Genomic DNA, 12,474 nt, shown 5'->3' with positions numbered 1-12,474 from the left:
GTAGGAATTCATCATCCCTTCTGCTGGGCAGGCTGGAGCTGCGGAGTGGCCGGGGGAGGAAGGGGAACGTGGAGGGGAGAGAGCAGGGTGGGCACTTGTTGGAGGGTGCGTGGAGAAACCAGAGAAGAGCACGATGTGAGCGAGCCCGGGGACTCGGCAGAGCCTGGCCAAGCTTGGCAGTGGGGAAAAGGGCCTCCAGCAGGGGCTTGGGGTGTGGGTGTCTTCCCAAAGCTTTACATCCCTAGGTGGCATTGAGACCCTGATGGGCTTTGGGTGCCCCTTCCCAAGCCGGCTCCTTGCACACGCAGAGGGGCTTTTGTTCATGGTCCCCAAGGCTTGGTCCCTGGCACCGATGCCGCCAGCAGAAGCAAGAGGACACCAAGGCCCAAGGTCTTCGGGGAAATCCTTGGGGAAAAGCAGCCCCAAGAAGGGAGCTGAAAACCAACCCCTTAATGGCTCTGGGCTGGCTGGAAATGCAGGGGATAAATCAGGGAGGGGATGTGGAGAGCAGAGAGCTGCCGGGCTCCCCTCTTCCAGCCAGTGCTGCGTTTGCTGAAGGAATGAGAAAAATAATAAATTTAAAAAAAATTAAAAGAGAGCAGCTATAAAATCTAGATACTAATAAAATGTTCCAGGAAGATGAATTCTTCCGATATAATGGTGATCCCTGATACTGAAATGTTCCACAAATACATTTTCATAGCCCCACTCAGTATTATTTGTAGATCTTTTTGCAACCCTTGTCAACAAATTCCTGATAAAAAGGAGACACTTTGCTGTGTGCTAAAGCTATGAATTTAAGAAGTGTCAACTGGGCCTTATTTATGGCGCAATCTTTGGCTTTCTCATTTTACTGATGTGGTTTGGTGCAGCCTTGCTTCCTCACTCCCGCTCTCCCTCTGCGCTGCCCGGTTTGGGATATTAATACTGCAGCTGTCGCGGGCAGAGCACTGACTTTCTCAAGGTGCGGAGAAGTTATGCTCTGCAGACAAATCTCTCCGAGTAGGAAAATCCATCAAGGGGAGGGGGGAAAAATAACATCTTGGCAAGCATCGAAATTCTCCCCGTGTTGTCAGGCGATGCCGGTGTTTGCTCAAGGCTCCCTGGGCAGGAGGATGGTGCCTGTGGAGACTTGGGGACAATGGGTGAGGAAGCGGCTGGGTAAACAGAAACACGGTCCCTGGGGAAAGGGGTGAAGGGAAGGGGGAAGCTGGGAGGCGAGACCTGAGGTTCTGTGTCTGCTCCGCAAGCTCAGTGGGAGCCTGGGTCTTTGGCTCCCTCCCTGCGTGAGCCAGGGGGTTCTGTGCTCCTGCTGCTCCCTGCACCAACTGAGGTCTGGGAAGGGGCAAAACAGCTCAAACCCCTGCCTGAAAATGTGGGCTATTCCCATGGGTGCCCTGGAGCGCCCGGGAAAGGAAGGCACAGCACATTTTGAAGGACAACAAAGCATTATATGAGCGAGAAGTTCAGTAGCAAGTGCCCCTGGAAGTGAGCGGGGAGGAGAGGGTTCATTGTCTTGAGGCAGGAAGGCGTCTCTGACGAGGAGGAAGTCATCAAACTCATTTCTTTGCTGAGTCTGACCAGAAATTTCCACCTCAAAGACTGCATTCGGTGTCCAGCTGACCAGTAAATGCTGGTTTGCCTTGGGAGAGCCGCCTTGCCCAGCTGTAACTCACACCTGGGTCTAACTTCCCCTTAGAAATCCTGGCTCGGGGTTGATTTAGGCTCTTGTGGCGAGGCCCTGGTGTTGAGCAATGGTCCTGTGACTCACGGCTCAGCCTCCCGCGAACAGCCAGGACTAATAAAGGAGGCTGTGTAAAGCCAGGGGGCTTGGGAAAGTCTTTTCTGGTACAAATCCATGTACAAATCAACAACAGATTATTCAGTTTGTGCTGGGAGGGGTGGTGACAGTCGTTACTAAAATAACAGCTAACGGGAAGTTACACTTTGTGAGTTTGCTTGCAGAAAGCTGTGGGACGGAGGAGAGGCCGTCTGGAGCTGGGGGGGAAGGTCTGGATTTCCGTCTCGCTGCTGTGCGGTGGAGGAGGATCTGAGCATCCCGGGGCACGTGGGGCCAGGGCACTGTGCTTGAAGTGCAGGCACAGGATGAGGGGAATGGTTTGCAGCTGCAGGAGGGAAGTTTGAGATGAGATCTGAGGCAGAAATGTTTTGCTGTGAGGGTGGGGAGGCCCTGGCCCAGGTTGCCCAGAGCAGGGGTGGCTGCCCCATCCCTGGAGGGGTTCAAGGCCAGGTTGGATGGGGCTTGGAGCCCCTGATCCTGTGGGAGGTGTCCCTGCCCGTGGCAGGGGTGGAATTAGATGGGCTTTGAGGTCCCTTCCAACCCAAACCATTCCATGATTCAGCTGCAGCCACAGCCATGGTCTTCCCATTATTAAGACTGAACTGGGAGCACTGGGATTCCCAGAGACCAAGGACCAGTAAGCATGGCCTGATTTCTTCCCCACTTGCAGATTCTTGGGTGCATGGGGGACAATGAGCTCCCAGTTTGCAGATCCTGCTTTAACTATGGCACATGTTCATAATTTAAGGTCTTTACAACAGTGCTTGGTTAACACTGGAGCCTACTCCCTGCTGCCCATACCTTTTGTTTGGGTGATTTACTATTCCTCTGTGCCCCTCTGCCCACTGAAATTCATAACAGCTTTCACACAGCAATCGAAAGCTCGTAATTATAGCTATGTCTGGTAGTGCCATTGGACCTAAAGGGCCTGCTGGCACTTTCTTTTAACAGGAATCCAGCTCCCAGCTGGAATGAAATTTGCCCTGCTGACGGGGTCTTTTTATTAGTTTGTTTGAGCCCTTATTAAAGAAATACTCCGTTTTTTGGCAGCGTCGGGCTGCTCTATTCCACCTTGGAGTCTCCAGTGCTCAGACTCAGAGTTTTCAAAGGAGTCTTGGGAGCTGGGTTCAGCAGCACGCGGGCGCTTCACCCCAGCCAGCAAGCGTTGCCCTCGGGCTGTGACTGCCCGGGACACTGATACCATTTGTTTGTATTTTATAAGAGGTTTATTTTTCATTATTCAAAGTTGCCCAGGCAAATGTGCAAGAAATCAGGTATAACCCAATAAAAACCGTGCTGTTTAGGTGCTGGGTGATCTACAGACCTCGCTATCCAGCTTATTTTCCGTTAACGCTGTTTGTCTTTTGTAAAAGGAGGTAGTTGAGCATCTTGCAATGAAATGTCACGGTGCGGTGACAGGCGTGGGGGACCAGCATCCCCCCAGTGCTGCTGCTCGCAGTAGGGATGCTCTTGCATGGGTATTTGCTTGAGAGAAGGGATTATCCTCTGCCCTCGTCAGCTCCTGCCCATCTCTGCCTTAAACCACAGCAGAGCAGGGTCCTGCCACAGGTACAACCAAGGCGAGCAGAGGGATCCCAGGGGAGGGAAAGGGAGGAGGAAGGGCAGAAAGAAAAGACGTGGAAAAGAAGACAGCACTCCAGTGTTGCTTTCAGCTTCCTGTGGTTTTGTCTGGGGACCTTGGCCAGTGTTTGAGCAGCTCTTGGAAGGCACCGAAGGTGCCAGATATCCCAGCCTGCCAACAGCTGGGGCTGGCAGGGTGTGCAGTAAGGCATCACACAGCCCCCGAGGAGGTCAAACACAGCATGTTCCTGGGGGTTCTTCCTCACACGCCTCTCTGAGTGGATGGAATGTCATGGAAGGTACTTGTAGGCAGGGGACAGGTGACTCCAGAGGGACCCACTCTGCTTTGGGAAGAATCTATGGGGTATTGAACCCCAGAGCTGCTGCCCAGATGCTCCCATCTCCTTCCAGCTCCACACGTCACTGCTCAGGCACTCACCAGCAACCAAAGAGTCCTGCTGCCTTATTTTCAGCCCCTCTGTTGCTGCCAGCTGGTCCTTGCAGGGTCCTTGGCCCAGGCACCCGTCTTGTGCAAGGCCGAAGGGTTAACTGTGAGCCGCAGAGCCGGAGGACGTGAAGAATCCAGTTACAGGGAAGGATATGGAACCATGAGATGACTTCCAAAAATAGAGGGAAAGACCAAAATAGTGGGTTGTGAATCTGAAACGCAGAAAGCAGGTCCAGCATCACAGCGGGGGAGCGTGTGCTTTTGATGTGCCAGCCGTGCTGCAGGGGAGCTCAAAATACAGCGTGCAGATGGACCGCAGCCCCGCTCATGTTCCACATCGAATTTCAAGGTGTAAATTCCCATCAAGAAACTGGCTGAAAGGAGAAGCAATGTCATCTGATCTCTGCACAATGTAGTTACAAGAAGGGATCACACAGGCATGGTGGGATCGTTGTAACTAAGTCCAGGGAATATTCCCGGTAGCAGGCGGTGGGAGAGAGCAAGGCTCTTCCCTGCAAACTGGAACCGCAAAATCCTAGGGGGATTTTAACAGTTTGCTGAAAGCTTCAGTGGCAAAAGGGTAACAGGGAAGATCTTGGGGATTTCTTAGTGCGGACTGGCATTTGTGGGTAAAATCGAGTGACAAGAGTGGGTCCAGACTGGCTGCAGGGAGGCAGCAGCTGCCAGGTTCACCTCATCCCAGCTCCTGCTGCCTTTCCTAGAGCTGCTGGTGGTGGAATAGTGCTCCTCAGCAGACTTTTTCTCACACAGCTTCCTTATCAGCCCAGTTTGTGGTAACTTAGTCCTCAGTTGTGCTCCAGATACATCACTTATAACAGCTGGGACAAGATCTTTTATTCCTGTTTCCAGAGGGATTCTTTAGGCAACATCCTTCATATTTAAGAACTTGATCCTCTGAAATCATATTGTCATCTCAGCGTTGTCTGTATATGATTGGGAAAAGTACAGCCTGATAGTTCTGTGAATTCTTCTTTTGATTGGAAATGCTGGGTCTTTGTAGTGCTTGCAATTGCTGTGTGTTAACCAGGGACAACAGTCTGTATTTATTTACCCCAAAAGGGTTTTATTACTTCCACACACATACATTCCTTGGTGATTTGAACATCCCGAAAGCAAAGCTATGCATGTGCCACACTCTGCAGGGCCTGTTCTTGCAGGGTTTTCCTGCTCCAGGGTCAGCTCCCAAACAGAAGGTCATTCCAAAGACAAGTGATGTTTAGAAACTGATAACCACCCGGTTCTGTTGAAAGGGATTTGATTTCCCCATCTCAAAGGAGATCTTTGATTAGTGACTGATGGGGCAACTTCAAACGCTCGCGGGGTCTGGCTGAGATAAGTGTTCAAACCTGGGATGCTCCTTCCCAAAGCCTCTTTGATCTGGAATTAAAGCTAGAAATCTCGCAGGATTTATTGTGAGGTTTCCAGTGGTTTTAATGACGTACCAGGCACAATCGGATCCACCTGGCTTTTCCTCTCCAGCCAGCAGTAAACCAGCGGGGTTCGGTTTTAGCCGGGGCTTTCCAGGGGTGAGAAGGGCTCCAGCTCCCTGCGGCAGAGCGTGGCCCCAGAGCTTGTGTTTGAGACTGAGGTCAGAAGCAAACCCTGCTCTTTCAAGGTGAGTGGCACCCAATCCTTGCCACAGCTTGTGGTTCTTGCCCGAGGTTTGCTCACACTCCCACCAGTGGCACGAAGGGACTTCCACGAGCTGGGTCAGTCTGAACCACAGCTTTCCTGCTGGTCTCAGGCACTGGGATTCCTGGGGGCTCACCAGTTTGTGCCACTACCAGCCTGCAGGTTTTGGAAGGGACATCGGCTCCTCAGCTGAACCGAGGTTTTGCTCAGGGTCTGTTTGTGCTTCCTCTGAGATCCCAGTTTCCAAAAACCACCTCTGCAAGGCTCGCGTCAGGCTGAGTCTCTGTCCGTATCCGCTTTGAAAGCAAGCACTGGCAGGATGCTTCCAGCCCTGTCCTTGGTTTTAGGGATAAAATGTGTCACCTGGAAGTAATTAGAGTGAAGTTTTACTAATTCACAGCTAATTGCACAATTACTCTTCTATGAAAGAGTCAGCTCTCAAAAGACACTTCAACACATGAAATGTGTTTCTCCGAATCTGGCTTGAAAAACTCGCATGCAAGCATCAGGCTGGATCCAAAACATGATTTTCTTTTCGAATTAAGTAATTCTTTCCAAGTATATTCACTGCTCAGAGCCGACAGGGATGGTTTCACTGGTAATCTCCAAAGGGGAAAGCTGGGAGGCTGTGCAAGCTGTGTGCCTGGGACGTGTGAGCCGAGAAGCCGTGTAGCATCCCTGGCTCTGCTGAACAGGCAGCAGGAGCTTGGTTTGGTGCTGGCTGTGCTCTCTGTTCTGTGTAAAGGAGAAGCCAGGCTCCTGGGCTGTTGCTCATCCCTCTGCTTTCACTGGTTAAGCCCTTCCTGGTAGCATCAGCCCTGGTGCAGGATGGGGCTGCAGCACGGGACCACCCGGGCTCAAAGCGGGCGCGTGGGGAGCGGTGCTTGTGTGCAAACCCCGCCGACCCGCTTTGACGAGCCGCTTGACGCGGTGTCTATATCTCCTGCACGCTTGCAAATGATGTTTACTATTTAATAAGATGTGATGAGACTGTTCTGATACTTCAAAGGCAGCTGACAGTTTTGTAAGAAATAATCAAGGAACTTCTGGACAATTACGGTGAAGGCTTTGACAGCAAGAAAACGCACAAACCTTGTAACTGTAACCAGCACCAAAGTCAAAGAGCCTTCCCTGGAAACAGCTTGAATATTCATTTTATCCAGTAAGCGTCAGGTTTTTATTTATTTATTTTGATTCCAGACTTTTTTATGTCACTTTGCTTCCTTCGTGCCCGGGAGAGCTCATTTCTTGTTACAAGATATGAATCTTCCCACCTTCTTGAACTTCCTCAGCTCCGAACTGGCGGATGGCTGTTGGTCCTGGGCTGTGCCCCTGTCTGTCTGTCTGTCATCCCTGCTGGAATTGTGGTGAGTTCACTGTGGTCCCTGTTCTACCTATTTCTCACGAGACCAAGAAACTCCCGAGACCTCTGCAGACCCTCCCAGAGCCGTAGAGCAAGGAAGTGGGCTGGATCTGGTCAGCAGGAGAAGTCCTGAGCGACTTCTAGGGAATGGGGTTGGACCCGGGGAATGACAAGTATCAGGAGTTCAGCCAAAACTTAAATCTCTCTTGAAAACATCTGACAAAGCAGGTGAATTGCAATGAAAACCAGCTGAGCTCTTCCTCTGGGTCATCTGATATGGTGATTTCCCCTAATATTGATTGATGTTTAGCTCATAGACACGTTGTCACTCAGAGATACGCAGCTTTTTTTCCAGTTGATGCTCAGGGAGAGTGTTTCATTGAATCACAAACCTTCTATCACTCAAGCCAGCAGAAGGAAATTTGATAATATGGATGTAAAACTGAAGCCACTGATCTAATAAGACTTTTGCATGGTGTTAGTAGCAACAGGCAGTGACAGATCACTAACATGCCCGCGTGAGGATTGCCGGCACAACGAGGCTTTCGTGGCAGAACCAGCATCTCCTGTTACCCTGTTAGCAAAGCTGAGGAGGCAAAATTGCTAATGGGAGACAACTTTCAGGTTGCGTTGGCTCAACCCGCTGTGATGCTGCGGGGGGAGGGGGAAATGGGTGTGCAGGGCAGTGATGCTCTCGCGGGGGGCTGAGCCCCATCTCTGGGTGCTCCCCAAGGTGGAGGATCATGCTAGGGGACTCTGGTCCTCGTGCCCTTGTTTTTTTCCTGTACACGGTGCGTTTTCCTTCTGTTTCCATCTCCTTGGCATCCTGCACGTGCATCCCCATCGAACGCATCCCCTCAGCCGTGCACAGTCTCCCCTCTCTGGCTGCTCAGCCCCAGTGTGCGTCGCATCCTCCGGTAGTCACTCCAAACAGTAATTGGCCAAAGATTATTCTGTATAATTGAATGGCAGGGGCTTTGTATACCAAACAGGGACTTGTCTTTGTCAGAAAGTCTTTACAAAGTATCCAGCTCCGGGTGTCAGGGAGGACAAGTTTTTTAATCATGTTAAAATGATTTATTTAAACGTCAAGCCATGTCACCTCACTTCCTTTCATTTTTCAAACTGTTTGTGTTTTTTCTGGATGATAAATTTATCTTCAGACAGCCTCAATATGACTAATTAACTTTGAAATATAAGAACCAGATGTGTGAGCTGGAGAGCTTTCTGAACTCCTGCCAGGGATTTTTTTTCTCCCCCCTCTTCTCTTTCCCTCTCTTCTCCCTTTTCCCGCTGCCTGCGCTGAAATCGCTTTGCAGACACATGCAGCGCATGGAAAAACTCGATTAGAGAGACGGACTGAGCCCTCTGCCCCATCTCAGGTTGTGTTTTCCTCTGGCCAGGAGTCGGGGAGCTGGAGAGGACCCCGTACCTGCCGTGAGGGTGTTTAATGGGGAAAGCAAGCTGCCACAATTCCTTTGCCACATGAAAGGAAATCAAGGCTGGATGTGACACCAAGTGATTTCTTTTAAAGAAAACCTCCCATGTGAAGTGGGTTTTCCCCTTCTCTTTTCATCAGATGATTTCCCTGAGCTGCTCCCAGAAGAGAAACATTTATGTACCAATTAATTAAGCAAAGGCTCTCAGCTTAATTTTTCTTGCGGTGACGCACGGTCTCGTCCCGGTTGCAGGGACAGGGGTGGGAGGGCAAAACCTCAGGACGAGGACAGGGGCAGCCAAGGAATCTCGGATCAACTCCTGGTCCCACTGCACCTCGGGAAGCGCGGCACACACCATCCTCCCAAAACAACCCCAAACCCGCAAGCGTAGCAGCTGGGGAGGGGAGAAGGTGGTGCTGAGCAGCCCCCGAGCCCCCGGGAGAGGGTGGGATAAAGGGAAGAAGCGCTCGATGGCTCCGCACTGCTGTCCGGAGGCGGCAGAGAGCGAGGACGGTAACTAATGGCCATGGCCTTCGCCTCCCTCATACCTTGTGCTTGGCAAAACACTCATTAATCACAAAACGCGCTGAAAACGATTGCAGGGAGGGCTGGCGTTGCTTGGCTTTCTGTTCTGGAGAGCCGTCCCACTGTGATGGACAAACACCAGGGCCCAGTTCTACATCAGCTTTCATTTCACAGCTAAACCAGGCATGTGTAACAGGCAGAATAAGGGCAAGGAGGGAAGGCTGGGATTGAAGCAAAGCACTGGGATCAGCTCTGGACTCAGGGAGAGCATTTCTGAGGTGACAGAGCTGCCCAGCTCAGAAGGGAAAATGAGTTTTGTTGGATGCCGATGGTGAGAAAACCCTTTCCTGCCCTGGGCTGGGGCAGCGACTGCAGTGCAAGCCTTTCAGTGAATGCGGCTGGGGTGAGATCAACGACACAACGGAGAGGAGTGCAAAAATCCGGGATGCTTGGGTATCTCTGACCTGCTCTGCGCAGCCCCTGCAAGCCTGCGGGAAGGATTATCCCTGCTGGGAGCTTCCTGGGTGGAGAGATCAACCCCAACAGCGCCAGAGGAGCAAGGGTAATGGGAGAGGACTTTTCTTCTGCCCCTTTTTGTGGCTCTGGTGTCTTTGGATGGACACGTTGGGAAACCACAGCAGGAAACTGCCCGGCTCTGTTCCTGTGATCCTTCTGGGGCTGGCAGCAACGCGTCGTCCCTGCCCCATGGGAGCAACATTGCCTGTCAACAAACGTCTTTTAGGCCAAAACAGATTTATTTTTTTTTTCAAACAAAGTGTAAATATTGGAGTAAAAACATGGATTTCAGTGGAGATTTTCCTGATCTCTTGGGAGCTATCTTCAAAATAATGGCTTTTAAAGCGCTTTTTAAAAATACTGTGATGTTTAAAGTTTTTGTTCCAACAAACCTCAATTTATTCCATGGTAAAGCTTCAGTGACAACTATAGGATCGAGGTGTTAGAGGAGAGGGCTGCTGTTCTCTGGCCACTTCCAGCACGTGCTCTTTTACGAGCATGCTTCGCGTTCACTCCTGCCTTCATTACTCGGAGCACCAATGCCTTGCAAGGTCAATTTTTTAATTACAGCTTTCCAGGGCTGATTAAGCAACGTGTATCTGTGCAGAACACCTGCTGCGTCTCTGCCAAACACTGTGGTTGGAGCAGGTTCTTTGCCACCCGAGCTGGCCCCTAATCCAGGGTGCAGAGAGGGGTTTGTGCCACCCGAGCTGTCCCCTGCCCTGGGGTGCAGAGCAGGGCTTGCGGATTTAATCTGCGCCTGGCACCCACGGAGGATTCCGTGCCCTGGGCAGCACCAGGGCCTGGGCAGCAGCTGTTTTGCAGATGCATCCCGAAGAAAATTGTAAGGGTAAGCCTCATTCAGCCACACCAGAGCAGCGGTTCACGCGAGCAAGTTGCCAATGCCATAAGGAAAAATAAGCGGATAAATTGCATTGCCCACTGCAAGCTTCGCATAACCGGGTGCGAGACAGCCCAGGGACTCTTCTGCTGGGCTTCTGCTTCCTCCAGATGGATAAAATACCCTGTCCAGAGCCTGCACGCTGCAGAGAGAGGGAGGGATGTGCCTGGAGAGGGTCCAGAGGGAGCAGTGACAGATTGAGCCCCTGTTCCCCGATGGGGATCCCTGGCACAGGCACCTGGAGCCGTGGAGCCCGCGCGAGGCATTGCCCTCCCAGCCGGCTGCCTGGCACCACTCGCGGCTTGTTAGGGCGATAATGGAACATCTCAAACACAACAGCATTAAAAACCGAGCTGAACTTTCCCCTCCCCATGCCTCAGCCGTGCCCTAAATAGACATAACAAGCTGCGAAAGCCGACGCAGTGCGAGCTTGGAGCCATCAGCCGATGTTGACAGCCTTGATGTCTTGGCGGGCAGGATCCAACAGCATCTCCCACTGTATGGCGCTAGATATTTAATAAAGTAAAACCCCCAGGATCAAGAAGGCTGCAATCCCTCCCAGCTCCTTTCTTCTGCTTTGCTCGAGCTCTTTCAAGCCTGCCTCCCGTCTCTCTCTAGAAAATCCTTTCATGCCTCCCGCACCAGACTGACATTTTGACAAGTTGCCACGAGTGACATCTGATTTGTACAAATTTCAAGACTAATAAATCTACCTGTCAAAGCGGAAACTTTAAAAGGAGCTAAGCCCAGCGGGTATAGTTTAACAGAACTCAAGTTGATGAAACTGTAGGATGGAGAAATTATATCTGTCACAATCCACCCACATTAGTTCTGTAGAGATGTTGGCAACTGAAACAAACGTCTTTCACAGCCTGGAAAAAAAAGGGAAAAAAATAAAAGGAGACTGTTAATACTGTGAGTAACAAGTAACAGTTCTATTTGTAAACTAGCACGCTTATTTATTTAATTTTTAATTTGCCCATAGATTTGCGAGGGAGGGAGCGACCCTCCCAGCTCCCGCGTGCTGCCCGTGCTCCTGGCGAGCCCCGGCCATGTGGGATGGGGCCTCGGTGCTTTCGGCCACTCGTGCTCCCCAGCACCTCGCTGTAGTTGTGACAACGTGGAGATGATGCTCGTGTGAGGATGCAGGGGACTCGGTGCCTTCATCCCACTGGATCCAGCTGCAAAATCCCCTCAGAGAAACCCCTCTGGGCCCTGAGCCTGCTGCGATGTGCCACCCCCAGCCTTCCTGTTCCTCCTGGTGTTTTCTTCTGTCCCCACTTGCGCCGAGAGCCTGGGACACATGAGGAACGCTCTGCCTCTGCCGGACTTGCCTCCCGTCTGCAGGCCTGGAACTTTCTAAAGGCTCTGCTCAACATTCTCCCCTGTTCGTGGATCATTTTCCAGGAGGCTGCGAACACCCCGGCGCAGGGAGGGGGCTGGGAGCAGAGCACGGGCTTCCCTGAGGAGCCCCGTCCCTGCTCGGTCTCCCCCAAACCCCTTCCCGTTCCCCCACTCAAACCCCAGTGCTGTGACATTTTACTTGTGCAGAGTTACAAAGGGGGCTGGTGTTTGAAGAGGGTGTTAGAAAAGCATCCAGGCGCACCCAGAGAAGGAGATGCAGCCTCGTACCCAGCTGAATTTCCTTTCTGATTGCATCCTCTGTTTGAGACACACAGCCGTGAGCAGCCAGTTCATTCTGCCTGTTGGGAAGAGATTGATTTCAAAGTCGCACATTGCCTGAAACTCCTGCAGCCACGTCTGCAGCACCACGAGTGCCTTCAGGTGTATCTAATGACTGAGCGAAACCTCGGAGCTGATGATTTATGCCAGCTGGTTTGGTTATAACTTGCCTATCTCCTTTCATTACAGGGGAGACTGGAGTGTTAGCTCTTTCCACTCGAATCCCATCTGCCGAGAGACTCCCTGCGTTCTCCCCAGCCTGCGATATTGCTGCCTCACCCAGCGAGGATGTGCTGGTTCTGCATGGCGGGGAGGGAAGGGCTGCCGGTGTCTCCTCTGCCTGGTGTGGGCTCGCTCCTGCTCCCCCGAGCTCTGCGTGGGAGGCACACGTAAGCAACGCTGCTCTTGGGTGCAACACAGCACCAGCTGGACCTGGGAGCAGGTCCATAGCCTGCTGAAGCTCGTTTCAATCCCGCTTCGGTGATGCCCAGGATTCTTGCAGGTCCTCTGCTCCTCGTGAGTAAACCAGGTTTCGTAAGTTTGGTTCACGGCTGGCATTTCTGA

General features: G+C 51.8%; 1 long non-coding RNA gene across 2 annotated transcripts in view; it reads left to right on the top strand.

The window, feature by feature from the left end:
- Positions 1-12,206, top strand: part of LOC138731526 (uncharacterized) — a 34,346-nt gene extending 22,140 nt beyond the window's left edge. Inside the window, exons 3-4 of one of the 2 annotated variants that reach the window (XR_011339173.1) lie at positions 11,907-12,012; positions 12,100-12,206. This is a non-coding gene — a long non-coding RNA (uncharacterized lncRNA). The remainder of the gene's footprint in view (positions 1-11,906; positions 12,013-12,099) is intronic. The other variant, XR_011339174.1, reaches the window with a different exon arrangement.
- The last annotated feature ends 268 nt before the right edge of the window (positions 12,207-12,474 follow it).

This window comes from Phaenicophaeus curvirostris, chromosome 27 (genome assembly GCF_032191515.1).
Source record: "Phaenicophaeus curvirostris isolate KB17595 chromosome 27, BPBGC_Pcur_1.0, whole genome shotgun sequence".
NCBI classification, from domain to species: Eukaryota; Metazoa; Chordata; class Aves; order Cuculiformes; family Cuculidae; genus Phaenicophaeus; species Phaenicophaeus curvirostris.
Note: the sequence above shows the minus strand (reverse complement) of the source record. Positions and strands in the feature narration are given on the sequence as shown.